Consider the following 9,688-nt stretch of genomic DNA (forward strand, 5'->3'; position numbering starts at 1 on the left):
TATAATCCAGCCGACCTAACAATAATAATATAAAGCCACAAAAATAACAATAGAGGGATTCTATGGGGCACAGAAATAACAATATGGGGGTAATAGGGGCACAACAATATAAATAAGGGGTATAAATACAATAGTAATGGGGTAATCACTAGTATTATAGGGACCCAATAGGGGAAGAACTAGCTCAATTCCCCTCAATCAACCCTTCTCTTTGTAGATCAAAAACATATCAACATGCTCATATATGATACTTGTTTAAATAGTTCACTAGAAATTTCAATCATAATTCCTCATGAATTACCAAGAGCTATAGTCCTTTGTTTTCCTGTTAATGCAGGACACCAAATCAATGTTATGTTAGAACAAATACATGGAATAAAAGGATACCTTATACTTCCTTTCTCCCTCTCACAGAGGTAGCAACCGCAAGCCTAATCTTGTCTTATATAGCAATCTAGTTTCAATGCATGAAGATATCTCATTCCTAGCAATATACAAGGTTTTCTGCCAATTGGATCCAACTCTTTTTGTCACAATATATCACTTCCATATCCAGAACCTACTCAAATACCTCTCTAAAGAGCTTCCTTAACAAAATTTCCTCATAGCTAGCCATGCTATCAACAATGTACTCAACCTCAGTTTTTGCTAAAAACTTCTATTTCTTTCTCATCATCACAAATCCCAAGCTAAAGTAACACCCAGATGTGCTCTTCCAAGGCCTTTCATCTCAAACTTAGAGGCCAACTCCCTCTTCCACTCGATCATTAGAGGCTCACTACCTATCAAGAATAGATCATCAACATATAAAACCAAAAATAAAAGGCATACCTTGAACCACCTTGAAGTAGAGAATGGAGTTAGTGATGTTTCTTGCAGATCCAAGCTTCATCAATTAACTATCAATACAAACATCCAGGCTCGAGGAGCTTGCTTCAAACCATATAATGTCTTATTCAAACTAAAAACATGAGTCTTCCTTTAACAACATCAAATTATCATCTATTCATGCCTAGAAGCCTAGCTTTATTCTGCAGTCATTCGTCATAATTAATGATAGGTGTTGGGATCTCATCAAGGGTATCTCCCCTTGAATGGGAATCTTCTTCAATCATTATCAATCAATACTTCAACTTGTCTATCATAATATTGTTATGCATTAAAAAAATTATCAGATCATGAAATCAAACTATATCATAACAAACCAACATTGGTTGCTTCATTATCACAAATGAACATACCACCCATTATTCATCAAGGGTTAAAGTCATCTAAGTGTATCTTCATACTTCAAGGATCATAATCACAACATCACTTTACTCAATCATCAAGTCAAGGAATCCAATTTTACCATATTATCAAATTTACCAAGATTATCAAAACCTAACCAAGATCAACAAGAAGATCCTGAGTATCATTCTTATTATTTCACTCTTATCATCAGGGTTACCATTCTTATCAAGTTTCCATATACCAAAATCAATGTTTCTAGCCTGATTTATAAAAATAGGAAATCCACCATGTCTAATAAAATGTAAGATTCTTTCCAAATAGCAATACATCACATGAAATGGAAATCAAACTTACTTTCATATGCATGCATGATTCATTATGAAGGTGATCTTCTCTTCATACCTTGGGGCTTGACTTGCCATCCACTATTACAGCTAAACAAAAACAATATACTATACATACATTGTAATATTTAGATACCTGTGCAATTTGTAGCACTTATTTGTCATTGGAAGTTGTAGCACTTTTTCAACTTTCCATCAGGTACCTCTTTCCTTTTCCAACACTAACTCTTCTCTTCTTGCACTACATTTATTTTCTTGCACCTTAGATTATCCTCAAGGAGGATCTGCTTATCAAATCTTATCTAAAGGTTAGAAGTGTTAAAATACTCAAATATTCATGTAGGGAGTATAAGAAATAACCAAAAGAATAACTCTAGTACCACAAAGAAATAACATAAATCCATGAGGTACTTATCTTTAACAAGAAGTGATCATCTCCCTCTTGATCCATCCTTTAAGGGTTAGTATTGTCCATTACAAATGTAACAATGGTGCCTTCAATATTTCCATTGACTTCATCATCAACCAAGCTTACTTGAGACTAACCCAACTAGGGTTACACTAAATCTGTCACAGGTGCTAGAACAACTTCTCATTAAACATGCTAGGGTTTCAAGAATGCAAAACTCAAGCCTTTATTATATTCCAAGGTTTCTTCTAAACCCTAACCTCATGCTATCCATCAAATCCTAATAACTAGATTACCTGGGATTTCCTTCAAACCTTATCATTCTTTTAGGTCTCCTCCATCTTCTTTTGCTTCCATGAAAGGTGTCTTCTCACGGGTGATCTCAATGGATTTTCTCCAATCCAATTTTGAAACCATGTTAATTTTTCTTAGGGATATATTGTTCTTTGTTTTAGGTATTTTCATTTCATCATTTAATTGTCATAAAATGTTCGAAAAAGAGAGATTTCAATGATCTAGATCCTCAACCACGAAACTATCCAACAAAATCAACCAAACAATATCCAAGAGATGAACCAAACAACATTAATAATCAAAACCTTGATTCAAAAGCCTGCAGTCATCTACGGTCAATTGTGGTCTCCTATTGAAATGAAAACCTAGATTTCAGTTGCACGAGGAGTGAGATGTGTGTGTAGCTAAAAATTTCTAGTTTCACGTATAGGCTTGCATGTGAGTGACTGTAGCTGAAATTTCTCTGTAGAATCCTTGTGGTTGTAGACCAAAGCCCTAATCCACATGTGTGAGTTTCAAACCTTGCAATCTTGGGCCTATATGAACCAATCTTCACGAACCAACTTCAGATTTGTGCAAGCCAAACCAAAGAAGAGAGAAAAAGAGAATGCATAAAAATGATTGTCACCTAATGAAGGTCACTTGGGTTGTATTTATAGCCATCCAAGGGTGTCCAATTTTCTCTTAGGGCCGACTTGTTATTTTGTACACATGTGAGTTTCTATATTAAAAATATATTTTTCCTCAACCAAATTAAATTCTTCCAAGGGCTAGGAGGGCTCTTCCTTGATGAGGAAGAATTTTCAAAGGAATTTGTCCCTGAGCTACCAAAAATTAACATTGGTGCCTCCAACAAGTGGGTACTTGCAAATTAGGGAGATAATGCTTCCTTCAGGTCAGTGCCTATAAAAAAATAAGGGTTTGGTGCCTCCTGCAAGTGGGTGCTTCCTTCCGGTTGGTTCAAGTAAAAATGATGCAGCAATAGGTTACAAATTTCACTTACATAAAAAACAAAAACAATATTTGTGGTTTTCTGCCTTTATGTGTTTCCATATACATTTGGTGTCTCTATGTGTATGTTGTTTATGGTGTTGTTGTGTGATTCCTGATTTATTTACATGGTTGATTTTTGAATGTTTGAATATTTTGATAATACTAATTCATCCCCCTCTTAGTATTATCTTGGTTTCCAACATTTGGTATCAGAGTAGGTTCCTTTAGGAACCATTTAACTATTGGAGGGTAGATTCAGGGACCATGGCTAACTAGGATTGTCTTGCACCAAACATAGAACCATCTTTGAATGGATTAGGTTATGAACTCTAGAAACTAGGAATGGAATGTTATTTAATGGCTCTTGACTTGAATGTATTGTTATCTATAGAGTATGGAGAGAAGAATGAATATAATATAGAAGCAAATAAGGTTATCTTGAAAGGTATATCAAATATACGATATAGTGAGACATTGTGAGACTGCAAAATAAATGTTGGATAAGTTGGAATGTATATATAAAGGATAAAATAAAAAGGCATCAATGAATATTGAAGACCATGAATTCTAAAGTAATAACTCATATCATGAAGAGGATTCCCCTATAACAAGTGGCCAAGTTGTTGATCATCATTCAAAAAATGGAGTTGGAGATAAAGAATATGTTGATGAAGTACAATCCACAAGTAAGCTACTTTTCTATTGTAAATATAGAAGAATAGGTCATATTATTTTTAATGTTTATATGCAAATTCAAAAAATAGTAGTATTAAAGGAGAACATGAGGCTTGTTACCCACCAAAAGTGAGTACACCTAGGAGAGCTTTTCTCCTAATCATCTTCTTTCAACTGACAATTGGAAACCCTCAACAACACCTTGTAGCCAAAGTGATGTGCCACTTTATCTTTGTCACCTCCATTAGTTGTATGTTTCCTTGCCCATAGGTCAAGAAAAAATGTTAGAAGGTGGGTAATTTGACCCATAGGGTATGCTTTTTGTTGTGAAATCGAGTGCTTATGCTTGCTTTTCATTTAGGAATTTTGACTTGGATTATTGGTTGACTTTGAAGAAGGAAGGGCTTTGACCATGGTTTGTTCCCTAACCTTACATTGGGGGTTAATATTCAATCATAGTCCCATCAGATTTCCCCTATCAAGCTATGGATTTAGGAAGGGCATGACTTGGGAAACCCAAATTTTGGTATTATGGTCCCATTCTGTATTTATAACTTCCCTCCACACATTACGATCCATATTCACTATTTATATTATCTAGCTCCATCTGATCATTGGGTTCACAGGGTCTAGCACACCCCCTCCCCTTGTCTACATATTTGCGTTGGGATAGGAAAGGTTTCCTTTAAGGTAGATGTAGCTAAAATAAATTTAAAATCATAACATGGACACAAGAAAGAAAAAAAAGAAAAATAAAATCACAAAATACAAAAGATGGTTGGGACATTAATACTAGCACATGGAAAAAAGCCAAGCATGAGTTCTACCCCTTATCATTATGGTCATCACCTTGGTTCCTAGGGCCATTGATTTCCCCATCACATCATGAAAGGAACCGATGCATGTACCAACCTTTGGTGGGCAATGACTTCCCACTTTTAAGGGGGTGATAAATGTTATACATCATTCATAACATGCTCTCATTTCCTAGAGCTTCATGTAGTAATACAAAGAAAAATGAAGAAAAAGAAAAAGGAAAATGGAGAGGGGTGGAAAAATAAAGGCTAGGGTAACTCATGCAACCACGATTTCTCCCTCCTCGCATGTGTACACCCAATATGTGGACTTATTATTTCTACCCATCTTCCCATGGAATATGGCCCTGAGACCCCTTCATCCCCATTCCATTCCATCATTACCCACATATCACCTATTGATTGAAGGATGTACTAAGGGTCTGTCTTTCCCCTTAGGGGTTGGGAAGACCTAGTAGGGTTGTCTATTAGCCACTCCTAGCTAGAGAGGTAACACTATTACGTGATCAAAGCCTCAAATTTGGAAGAGAAGCCTCATATGAAGTGTCAATTTTCCCTTGATTAACAAGCTTGGTTCACTTAGATACATTAATGATTAATTATACCTAATGGTGAGGATGCAACACTAGACATTGTGTGTGATTGACAAGTAGTTTCCATCTGGCCTCAGCAACTTAAATGGGGCCTAGTTCCACTAGATGAACATTATGGCACCCTATAAGTGAATCATTTAGAGCCATGGGACTCCTCTCACTTGTAGAGCATCATTCCATTCCATGGGCATCTACAACACCCCAACAATATTCACATTTTCCTACATTATTCATGAGATGATGCACTTGGACTAGCTTGCCCCAAACTAGCTTAGCAATTTATACACAGTTTCGTAGCTAATCTAAGGCCCAAATGATGTTTGCCTTTGTTCAAAAATGCAGCAAGAAATTCACAATATGATTTTTCCTTGATTAAATTGAAAAAAATCGAATTAGAAAACTTGGATGCAATTAGCTTGCATGTTATGGATTGTGTCACCCATTTTACTCAGTAAATTCGAGTTGGAGGAGTTAGAGTTCAATTAAGCACGTGTGATTGCTAATTTGTAGCAATAAAAGTTAGTTATCTCAAGTTGTTTTCAATTAACTAGTTCCAACTGTTGGAGGAACTAGTGGAAGGTCAATTATGCAGTGGGACTTCATTCAAACTTAGTGATCATCCAGTTAACTGATCAATAAACCCAAAATAACTAGTGCATGTAGAGAATTTGAGTTACCCAGCTGAGGTGAAGATTCCAAGGAAGTGTAACATCAGTTGTAGACTAGTCTTGAGTGTACAGGTGTTACAAGCAATTAGATGATCAACCTTGCGAATTGTGCAATCCATTTTGGAGAAATTCATAGATAATAGGGGGCTAATTTCTCAAGGAATTGCAGAAGGAAATAGGGGCTCAAGAAAAGGCTGAAATTGACTAAGTTTGGGTCATAGCTTCTCAGTGATAAGAGAGAGAGGTCATTCACTTGCAGGGTGTGCTTAGTTGAGAAAATAAATTGTAATACATATCTATTCATCAAATTAATGCAAGCATGCATTGGGGTTTTTACATATTTCTTTCCTCAAGAAAAATAATGTGTGCTGGTTGAGGGGAAAGTACCCCTAGGGTCCTTTGGGTTAAGACTCTACCAGACTGAAAATTGCTTATTCAAAGAAACACACACACAGCCATTATCTTTACTGTAAGGAAATTCTAATGTTGAGGGTACGTACCTAAGGTCCTATGTTCGAGAATACCTTTAGGGTCCAAACCCTTCTTGGAGTTCCCTTCTTCTCCTTTGACCTGTAAAACAAACAAATCAAAGAACACAACAGTACATGGACAAATACTTATCCATAAACCATCTTCATGCTATAAAGTTAGTTATAAAAATATTTGAGTAACTACTTGCATAAGAATTCAAAACAAGAATCTCATAAGCACAAAGAAAGATTGTTTCAGGAACCAAGACGTGTTTCTTTATATAAAGGCAAGTAAAGTACATATAACGGAAAGATTTCACCTGAAACACCTTCAGCAGGCTCCAAGCAAAGCTTCCTCCTGGATTCGTTCCAGCCTCAAGCCTCCAACAAGAGCTCCTTCCAAGTCTTACTCAATGGTGATATAAAAGATGAATGATCACCAATACACATGGAAACAAGGGTTTCCTATGCAAAATGGGGGAAGTGCAGAAAGCACCAAGGACTTCAGACCTGGTCTAAGGGGAAAATCTCAGCATAATAATCTTGCTCTCCTTTTCTCTCTCCCATAGGCCTTCCCTTTGATGTCTTTTTATACCATCTCCAAAGTAGTTTTTTAGTTAGGAGTTGGTTGGGAACAGTTGGGCCACGAGCACTAACAGGTGATCAACAGGTAAAACCCGCGATATCCGCCCGAAAATAAGGAATTATTTATTTTTTTAAGTGTTTTTAATACATACACGCGGGTTGGGTATACACAGACCCGCGTGTATACGCGTTTAACTCAGGGCAATGTCGCGTATAAGGGATAAAACACTGTTTTTTAAATTTTAGGACCAGGTCTGGAAGGAGGGGTTGCCCTAGGCCATGAGTGCAGCATCACAAACCATAAGAGTGAGATTTGGAGCTATAACAGATGCCCCCTAATATATGAGGTCAGAAGGGGAACATGATGGCCGAAATATATTATGTAAGTACATGGAAAGCAAGTCTGTCGAGAAACCGAGGAGGACTTCACCAGAATTCAGCCTGCCAAGCCACCAAAAGGAGATCAGAAAGAAACATTGTCTGAGGCGGGCATACCCATGCTCAGAAAAAGTAAAGCATGTCCGCATATCAAGTACAAGCGGATCCACTAAGTATACAAGTATAAATGACTGGAAGATACATAATGGATCATCTGATCATAATGAGCAAGTACATGTCTGAATATCACATATAAGACTGTCAATGATGCTGAAAGATGCAATGGATCACTGATATCAAAGACTGATCCCAAAAGGTACCAACTGAACATGATGGAATAGGATGGTACTACACTGCAAACTCAGGTGCCAGCATATAAAATGTCGCCATGACTGACTGCAACATATAAGGTGGAGTGGTATCAACTAGCAGCAACAGAAGCAACTGTCAAGTGAACCAATGAATGCTGATACAACCTGAGGTCTTCACCGACCGCCGTGGTACATTTCTACACCATGGGAATAAATGATCTGAAGTCGACCATGTGAGAAATCGTTTGATTACTGGTCATTGATGTATACCGTTAACAAACGCGAGACTACTCACCGATAATGATAATGAGCGTCAAGGTACCCAGTACAATCTAACAAGTGTGAATAGATGAGCTGAAGTCGAACACCTGTAAGAATCTATCGATCAGGAGACAATGATGGTTTCCCACTGTCGATAGCGAAGGATCTGCCACTAATGACTACAAACCCCAAGGTATTGCCAAATGGACTCTAGATCTTTGCCCCAGAGCAATGAGTCGGAGTCGATAAGGAAAGATCCACTAGAAGGAAGGCATTAAGGCATCCTCCATCAATCTAGCGCGAGTGTAACCCGTAGGCCAATAATGTGGAAGGAATCGGACGAAAAAAGATGCAGGAACCCAACCGAAGTACGTTTCCGGCGTACACAAGATGTGGCTAGCGCACGGCAGAAACCCTCTAAACCAACCAATAATGAAAGCTGACACAGAGGCGAGGTATCCACCAATAGGGTCAAATGGAAACCAAGGTACTGCACGAATCCCAATGTGTGATAATGTATGCTGATGTCGAACACAAGGGAAACCACTCAGTCAAAGACCCATGATACTGATCGATGCTGAGCACAAGGTGACCTATCAATAATGAAAATAGGGCCAGGGTGCGGCTCTAGGCCTGTCCTCAGAGCAAGGTGTCGTCGTCGATAAGGACAAGACCCACCAGCAAGAAGTCAATGGGGACCTTCTCAAACTGGCACGAGTAAAGGACCAATATAACTGATGTGATGATAGACATGACACTGACAACCAGGGATGGCCGACTGAAAAATGAGTCAAGAGACACCGCAGAGAGGCCGACTCAGGCTAACTTCCCTTGAACAAAAGCACGACTCAATGTGACTATGTGGCAGCATATGATGACTCTGTATAAGTTCGCCATGCAGGAGGCACGAACGAACCCTCCATATGATTGGAAGAGATAACCAATCGGGGGAGAACTGACTCAATAACAAGGTTATGGCATACCTAAGTCAAACTAAATCCCACCCATGCGGAGGAGACTTTGTTTTGAGTGCTTTGTTCAAGGGCGACTCGACTGACTCTAGCTGCCAACAATAAATGGAAATAATGTCCCTGTTCCCGCTCTTTTTGGAATATTTAATTTTTTTGTCTTTTTCTGTTAAGCCAGAAAAAGAATAAAAGAATGCTATGGTACAGTGGAAAGAACGAGTGTCGGTGAAACAGATGATCTAGTTCCTGGGAAAGGAACGTTCCTATGCTCAATGCAGGGAGGTGAAAACTGGTCAGTGACACTCAGAGGTATGTTCCTTCCACGGATCAGGGTATGTTAAGCTGCAGAAGTCATGAAGCATTAGATGAAGCATTAGATGCCCTACGGGGATGCGGGTTGCTTAAATTCTTCAAATTGCCAAATATGAAAGCGAACACGCGTCTGCTCGAGAGGTTCATTGATTATTGGGATGTCGATGAGGAAGCATTCATGATTGATCAGATGCCACTCAGGATAGAAGTGGAAGACATATATTTTATCACGGGCCTTTCCCGAAGGGGAGAGGTAGTACATTCCCGGGGCAGGACACGGAATAGCCTCAGTGTAGATGACTATGTATAGATTTACTGCCCGGGTCATCAGAAGGACGAGAGCCAGATCTCTATCCCACATGTGGTGAGTTTGTCACTC

The sequence above is a fragment of the Pinus tabuliformis genome, chromosome 8 (genome assembly GCF_031772625.1).
Source record: "Pinus tabuliformis cultivar Carrire ecotype Pingquan chromosome 8, CPIR1, whole genome shotgun sequence".
NCBI lineage: Eukaryota > Viridiplantae > Streptophyta > Pinopsida > Pinales > Pinaceae > Pinus > Pinus tabuliformis.